Source organism: Asparagus officinalis, chromosome 8 (assembly GCF_001876935.1).
Source record: "Asparagus officinalis chromosome 8, Aspof.V1, whole genome shotgun sequence".
Lineage (NCBI taxonomy): Eukaryota > Viridiplantae > Streptophyta > Magnoliopsida > Asparagales > Asparagaceae > Asparagus > Asparagus officinalis.
The window spans coordinates 99,226,794-99,234,916 of NC_033801.1; positions in this window are offsets into that span (position 1 = coordinate 99,226,794).

Consider the following 8,123-nt stretch of genomic DNA (forward strand, 5'->3'; position numbering starts at 1 on the left):
TCTTGACAAGTTGACTTCTGGAGGGAGACTGACACCGCCCTTTAAGTTGAAACGAAGGTGTGTCGTCCTGAGGTCTTGGCGAGTCGACTTCAAACGTGAGACTCACACCACCCTTCGAGTCGACGAAAGGGTCTTGGCCACTTGGTCTTCGAAGTGAAGGGGATCTTGGCAAGTCGACTCTGGGAAGAGGAGACGACTAAGGCCACCCTTCGAGTTAACTAAACGGTCTCGGTTCGGGGTCTCAGAGTCTCAGACCTTGAGTCGACTAAGGTCGTCCTTCGAGTTGACAACATGGTCTTGGCTTGGGGTCTCATCCTGAAGTCTCCGAGGCAAGGGTGAGTCAGCACAGGGGGTTTCGTCAACTTAGGCCTTCGAAGTGCTGACTAAGATCACCCTTCGAGTCGACGAGGGGGGGTCTCGAGTCGTCGGAGTCGGATGGGTCGACTGGTGGAGTTTGACTACGAGTTGTCGAGTAGGAATTCGGTCATCCTGGTTCGTATAGAACCTATCTAAACTCTTAGGCACTTTTTACTGCCTACAGGACCCCCTTCAAAGTTTTCAGACCCAAATGTGGTTGAATGTGGTCTGGAACACTTTGAATGAAGAGGATTGCTATTCATTGGATGCCTTGGTCGAATTGGGCTCTTCAGGTGATCCCTCATGAATTGCAGGCGAGTTCAAGTGAGCTGAAAGTGTCAACAGGCGAGCTCGAACCTCCAGGCGAGCTCATGCCATTGATAAGCGAGCTTTGGATGTTGATAGGTGACGTTAACTCACATTAAATGCAATGTGGTAGTGTCAAATCACACTTAAATGTGATATGGTAGGGGGAGGGGGGTGGCGCCTTGTTTTCATGCAACCAACTCGGGTCATTTGATCTGACAGCGCTCCTGATCTGTCGATTCAAGTTGTCGAATCAATCTCCCGCAAGCGATTTGAGGCGTTCGTCTCGACTGAGTTGGCAGATCTCGGCCGCTGATTTTGTCTATATAGGGTATTCATCTCCCTCATCAAAAGATCATTGTGCCTTCGAATTTTTTTTTGCTCAAAGAAAACTTAAGCTCTCTCTCTCTCTCTCTCTCTCTCTCTCTCCTCTCTCTCTCTCTCTCAATAGCCCCCAAACTGAAGCTGCCAACCTCCAAGGGGAAGGGGAAAGCTTCTTCTCCTGCCACTCCCGCTGCCACCACCGCTGCTGTTGGCATGACGCAAGCCCACTCAGGTAAGCTTAGGATACTGTAGGTCATCTATAGAGGAGATGACTAGACTCTTGTTTATCTCCCTAGTGGGCCTCGCTTACTCAGGCGAGCTTTGCTGCCTCGATGAACTTCTGCCCTATCAAGTGAATCTGACTGTCGATCAGGCTCAGTTCTACCAAGTGAGCCTCAACTTCAAACGAGCTTCGACTTTGGGTGAGCTTCAACTTCGGGCAAGCTCATTATCGGGTGAGCTCTGTGTCAGACGAGCTTCGACTTTAGGCGAGCTCATTATTGGGCGAGCCTAACCTTAGGCGAGCTTTGACTTCGAGCGAGCTCATTGTTGGGCGAGCTCGACCTTAGGCGAGCTTCGACTTTGGGTGAGCTTCTTGTCGGCTGAGCTCCGTGTCGGGCAAGCTTCGTGCCTGCTCGCTTACTTCCAAGACTCGGAAAACTTTTGACTTTTTAGTCAAGGAAATTTTAATTCTTTTTGTTTTTGTTTTGCAATAGCCTTCTCTGATGAGGCTCTCCCGAGGGGTAAGGCCATTGGACTTGCTGGCGGTACTGGCTTCGCGGCCCATATTGGTTTTTGCTCCTCGACCTAGTGCTAGTGTTTAATGTCGACAAGATGAGTGAGTTAAAGCAAGTGGTGTCCGAGGGACACTATTTGACGATGCCGAAACTATCCATGAATACTGCGTTGGTGGATTCTCAACGCCAGGAGATGAGGAAACCTGATTTTTTATGTTCGGTGATGCCGTAGTTGACTCTTCTATCATGTCTCTTGACGAGAGCATGTGGCTCCGTGAGATAGATGGGGTCCGCTATTTTCTCCCCAACATGGCGAGGGGGTTTTCATTGATAGAACTGCGTTCCTTCTCCGTTCCCCATGCGATTAACTAGGAGTTGACTCCGTCTCAGGATGGAGTTACTTGTGGAACTTTTACCGGCTCTTCGGCTGGTTATGAGGTCAACAACTCCAGTAAGCATGTCATTGCTCTATACCCCTGCCTTCTGCAAGGTGAACTACCCGTAAGAGAGACATCCATGGTATCCGAGACCTTTCATCACCGTTTCTTCAGAGCTAGGGGGTAGTTCCCTCTCAAGGATTTCAGAGCCCCTGGGTGGATTCACTCGTCGGTGGGCAACAGTCCGTGGTGGCACAGAAACATCGAATACGTGTTGGCAGAGAATTTTGACTTGTAGGGGTCAGATTTATACAGAGTTATCAGGGCCACTCAACACGGCCTCAAGATCAATGCTTCCCAGCTTCTCAGCATCCTGAAGCTCTACTGTCCGGATAGCAACACATTCTTCTCACCAAACGGGGAGTTGAGATTAGCACTTCACGATATGTATGAAGTGTCCGGACTGCCGGTGGGGGAGTTCCTATACGAAGAGTACATCCCCAGCTGACACGAAATCGACCAACTCTTTGAACAGGCTCCTCAGGTGGTGGAGACTCTACGGGAGCTCCTCTGCCATTATCACATTTGCTCGGATACCCTTAGATCGGTAGGCCACAAGGGTAAGAAGAAGAGGACCCCGAGTATTAGTCACACGAACTGGGCTGATTACTTGTTTCCTCAAAATGAGGATAAGAGACGAGCTATTTCACCACTGTAGGAGTACGATCCAATGGAGATAGAGAGGAGAATATCCGAGAGTCTGTGACTCACAGACCCTCGATCACGATGAGGATAGTTTCAAGGCTAGAATGACCTTCAAGTCATACCATCATCAAGCCGGGTCCATGGTATCAGTGAAAGCATTGCTCGCGGGCTACTTGACATTATGGCTGAAGAGATGTATGGTTCCCACGCATTCCTTCGAGTCTATTCCGATGGACGTCATCTACCTAGCTGTTCGCTTGGCCTATGGATGACCTTATGACTTAGTGTCGGCTATGACTGTTTGCATTCAGAGCGGGCTCTGAAAGTTGTCAACGTAGTTTTGCTGTGTTTCATTCATCGATGAAGAGGGGGGAGAAGAGGTAGCCAAGACCCCGAATCCCCGAGTAAATCTACCTTACACGTATCTGATGGCCTGGTTTGTTAGGCATTATGAGTGTTTGATGTCAGCACCCTCGGCATCCCCAGAAGGAGGGTTCATACCCTTTGTTCAACGGTTGGAGAGCTGCTCTTGGAAGATCAAAGACATTACCGATACGAGGAAGGAGCTATCCCTCTTTGGCCATTATGGTTTCTTCCGCTTCTTCCCATACTTCTCCGGCAGGAGATATGGTGAGTTGCTTCGGGACGCGCCAACTATGGACGAGCATACTGCTCTATCTTTGGGTGCTTTTCGATGGATGGTTAACATTCGTCTGGGTTATCACATCCTCCGGATGGATCCAATATGCTATCTGGAACCCTATATCCCTTGCCGATTTGCCCACCAATTCGGGTACGATCAGTTATACATGGGGAACATCAACCCCGATCTATATTAAGAGGGAGGGCTAGTTGACGGAGCACATGGGTAGTTTTGGACACACGCAAGATGCACTGACATGGGGTTTGAGTTGCCACGACGTGACCGTACCCTCCGTCACATGCTCACATATTGTATGTGGTACCGGGGCATGAGAGAAAATCCAGAGGGATTCATCCCCCGTGAATCTTGCCTGACGACGTAGAGGTGCCGATCGAGAGCCATTCCCTGTGTGTCAAGGTGGAGAAATCGTTGATGAGTTGAGGAGCCCGAGGTGGTTCCTACCAAAGGGGCCATTTGAGAAGGTTGGGAGGAGGAGTTGTATGGGGGGTTGGGGAATTTCCTCCTAACCCAATATGATCCATCCTAGCCGGGGCTCGGAAGAGGGCAAGAGGAAACCACGGAGTTGGCTAGAGTTGAAGAGTGCTTGGAGTATGCCAGGGACTCTATTGCTTAGCGAATGTAGGCTCCAGCTCTCGCTCCTGATTCCCTATCCCCACCGGAGCGTAAGTGAGAGACAGATGTCAATGTTTCTGTCAAGACGATTGCCAAAAGAGCTCTCTATACAGAGGAGGTGCTAGTTCATGATGAGGCCTCGACTCAAGAAAAGGAGGTAGTTCAGGAAGAGGAGTTGGATTGAGTGATCGTTGCAACCGGTGCTCAGGCACAAGTTTAGTTTCCGAAGATGTTCCCCCTTCTCCTGCCTCTCGTTTCAATCAAAGGATCATAGAGCGGACCATCAAGAACTTCAACACCTACCTCCATGATAGCATCCAAATGGTGTTGGATGAAGGCTGCCCTTTTGACTGGTTCAGACCACATCTGAACATGTATCTGAATGAGCTGCGCGTGTTGACGGGCGTAGATGTGGCTTCTCCTTTCTATAGGTGAGGCGGTGGAAAGGGATGTCCAGGTATTGCTCACCCTCCATTCTATGGATGTAGATTCTTAGGCCGTTGAAAATTCTCAATCCATATTAGGGGAACAGAAGCAATACTTAGATGAGACCATGGCCGAGGAGACTAGGCTGTTAGAAGAGATAGAGCGAGCTACAGTAGCCGGCGAGGAGGTGGCTGAGGAGTATCAGAAGGCCGACACCTTTTTGGTAGATGTTGCCCAATCCATGTCAAATGCAAGACGGATGATCGCCGAGCTGCAAGACTTTTTGGCCGTTAAGGAGTCGGCTTACGAATGGGCGTCACAAGAGCTGAAAGAGACCGAGGACTTGATCATCGTTGACCTCGAGGAGAAGAATTATGCCCTGGAAGCAGTAAGGGAGAAGCTCCATAAAGCTGTCACGTTCACTGAGGAAGACATTCATCGGGAGACCCTTACTACCTTAGAGAGGGAGCAGCACAGGCAGATTCGGGATGCCGAGTCGCGGTTGAAGAGGTTTTGACTTTGTTTGGACATACCTACTTTTGTGGTGTCAAAACCTTTCTAATGGATGAAATTATGCTTTTGTTGTCTGCTTGTTGCTTCCAACGCTTTGTGTACATATTCTCCGACTCCTTAGGATTTTTAGCAAATCCCCAGCTATCAAGGGATTTGATTTGCCTTTACCGATTAGCATTTGAATCGGGCTAGCCATACTATTCTCCTCAGTATGATGAGTTGTTAAGAAGTTTCTCTTAGGCTTAAATCTATGATTTCTTCTCTACCCTCAGCCGTTCGAGGTGTTGGGTTAGGTTTATTACAACCATTAGGTCGTAATTGAGTTGGGCTATGTTGTTAATAACAACTTAGTCCAATGGAATGGTGATCGTGTGTGACCAAAATAGGATTCGAATAGACACTCGCCATTTGGCGGGTTGTTATTCAGAATAGGGGGTCGATATGGCACATCGCTTGGTAGGCCGGTATTAACAAACAACGTCATTTGCGGGAATGACGGTGTTAGGGGAATCAAATCGTTTAGGGATGTATGAGTGTGACGATTGATTGTTGTAGAAGCCATTGCATGGTAGGCTGCTACCTGTCGATCGTTCTAATAAAATATCAGAATGCTCAAAATGGATTAGGCCGTTTAGGGACGTATGAGTGTCATGACTGATCGATATAGTAGCTATCGCATGGTAGGCCACTACCCGTCGATTATTCTAAGAAAATATTAGAACACTCGGAATGGATCAAATCATTCAAGGATATATGAGTGTGACGATTGATTGGACAATGTTATTTATAGGAATGATGATGCCGGCTATCAGAGGTAATCGTTAATGTGATAGAAATTATCGCGATCGGAGTGACTTTGTGGACCTACTACTCCATTGAAGAGAGTCGGTAAGTAGATTTTGGTCAGAGGTATGGTGTTAACATGACAGAGATTGTCATGATCAGAGTGACTTTGAGGACCTACTATCCTAATGAAGAGGATTGGTAAGTTGATTTTGCCAGAGATATTTGTTAACATGATAGTAGGAGTAGTCTTATCGTCCTATTGGAGAGGATCGACGGGGGAAATTAGCTTTGATCCTCACTATAGGAAGGTTTGACTAGGTGGGAGATGTAGGGAGTAGTTTAACCTCATGTACTAGTGGGATGTTCTTAATCATTTTTATCATGATTAAGAGTGGATTATTCAGATGGTTGATTTTTATCTGGAACAACTAGCTTATTCCGGGTTATCCTTAAGAATATCATGTGTAGTATTCTCCAGGAACTTTTCATCAAAGGTAGGGAACAGTTTAGCCTCGTATACCGGTTGGAGGGAAGGAGCAGTTTATACTCATATATTGTCGACGTAACAGGAGAGGTTGGAAGAAGACTAAGGGTAGTACTTCTTTAGAAATTTTCCATTGATAGGCATCAGAATCTTGTCGTCGTTCGGCTTGACGAGGCAATAAGCTCTATTTGAATAGACTGTCTTGATCACAAACAATCCTTCCCATTTTGGTTAAAATTTGACTTTCTTCTTGGAGTTAAGGATCAAGGGTCGTCGAACTGTAAGGACCAGCTCTCCCTCCTTAAAGGATCTGTGTTTGACTTTTTTGTCGAAAGCCTTAGAGATTCGGACTTGATAGAACTCAATATGCTGCTAAGCTTCAAGCTATTTTTCATCTAATGCCTCGAGGTTTGCGAGATGTCGCTGATAACTTTCTTCAGTCATCATCCCCATTGCAAGTGTGATGCGTAGGGTCGGAATCTAAATTTCGAGTGGCAGCATGGACTCATAGCCATATACCAATGAGTAAAGCGTGGCGTCGGTCGGTGTATGAACTATGGTTTGATATGCCCATTAGCTTTCACCGAGCTTCTCATCCCAATCGCACTTGCTGTTGGATGTCAGCTTGGTCAAGATCTTAATGATAGTCTTGTTGAAGGCTTCAGCTAACCCGTTTGCTAACGGATTGTAAGCCGTGGATGATAGGTTCTGTATTCTGAACTTGTCACAGAACCGAGTGAAGGCATGACTCACGAATTGTGATCCGTTGTCATGAATGATGCACCTTGGGATGTTGTATCGGTAGATGATATGATGCTTGATGAACTTGATCACATTGCTGGTCTTGACTTCTCTCAAGGGCACGACTTTGGCCCACATGGAGAAGTAGTTGGTTATCGCAAGGATGAAGCGATGACATTTGGCTGATGGAAGAGATATTGGTCCGACGACATCCATCCCCATGTTTCAAATGGCCATGAAGTCGCTGACGGATGCAAGTCTTCGGGTGATTTGTGCATGTCATTGGCATGGATTTGACACACGTGACAACTTTTAGCGTAAGCAACAATGTCGTTGACCATTTTAGGCTAATAGTAGCCAATTCTTCGCAAGCGGTCCCAGAGCTTGTGTAAGGACCATGAATTTTGATACTAGTTAAAATAAATTTTTTGGTATTTTAAAATATTTATTTATTATTTTAAAAGAGTATTTGTATTTTTCTCGATTTTTTACAATTTTCTATGATTTAAAAATCTGATTATATATTTATTTAAATGATTTTGATATTTATAAATTTATTTTGTGTGGTAAAAATTTCTAGAATTAATTTATTATGTTATCGGTACTATTACATAATATTTTAAATAATATATTGTATTATTAATATTATTACAAATTATTTCATATAATATACTATTATTAATTACGTGTTTTGGTATAATTTATTGTATTATTTCTACTGTTACATATTTTCTGTCGTATTAGTATAACTAGTACGTTTTACTGTGTTTATAATTATCCTATAATTATTTGATCTTAAATTTAAGTAAAAATATTTTTATTATTAATTATTCTTGTTTAATTATATAATATGGGTATATTTCGACTATTTCATATCAATTATTGTAATAGCACATGTACGTTTTTAATTATAGATAATTATTCTATAGTTAGTTTAATTTTTAAATACCCGTAAATATTTATTTTAATTATTTTTGTTTTAAACCCAAACCCTAATTCAATTATATATATAATATATATATATATATATATATATATATATATATATATATATATATATGAAATAGCTGTGTTTCTATTCACATTTTCAC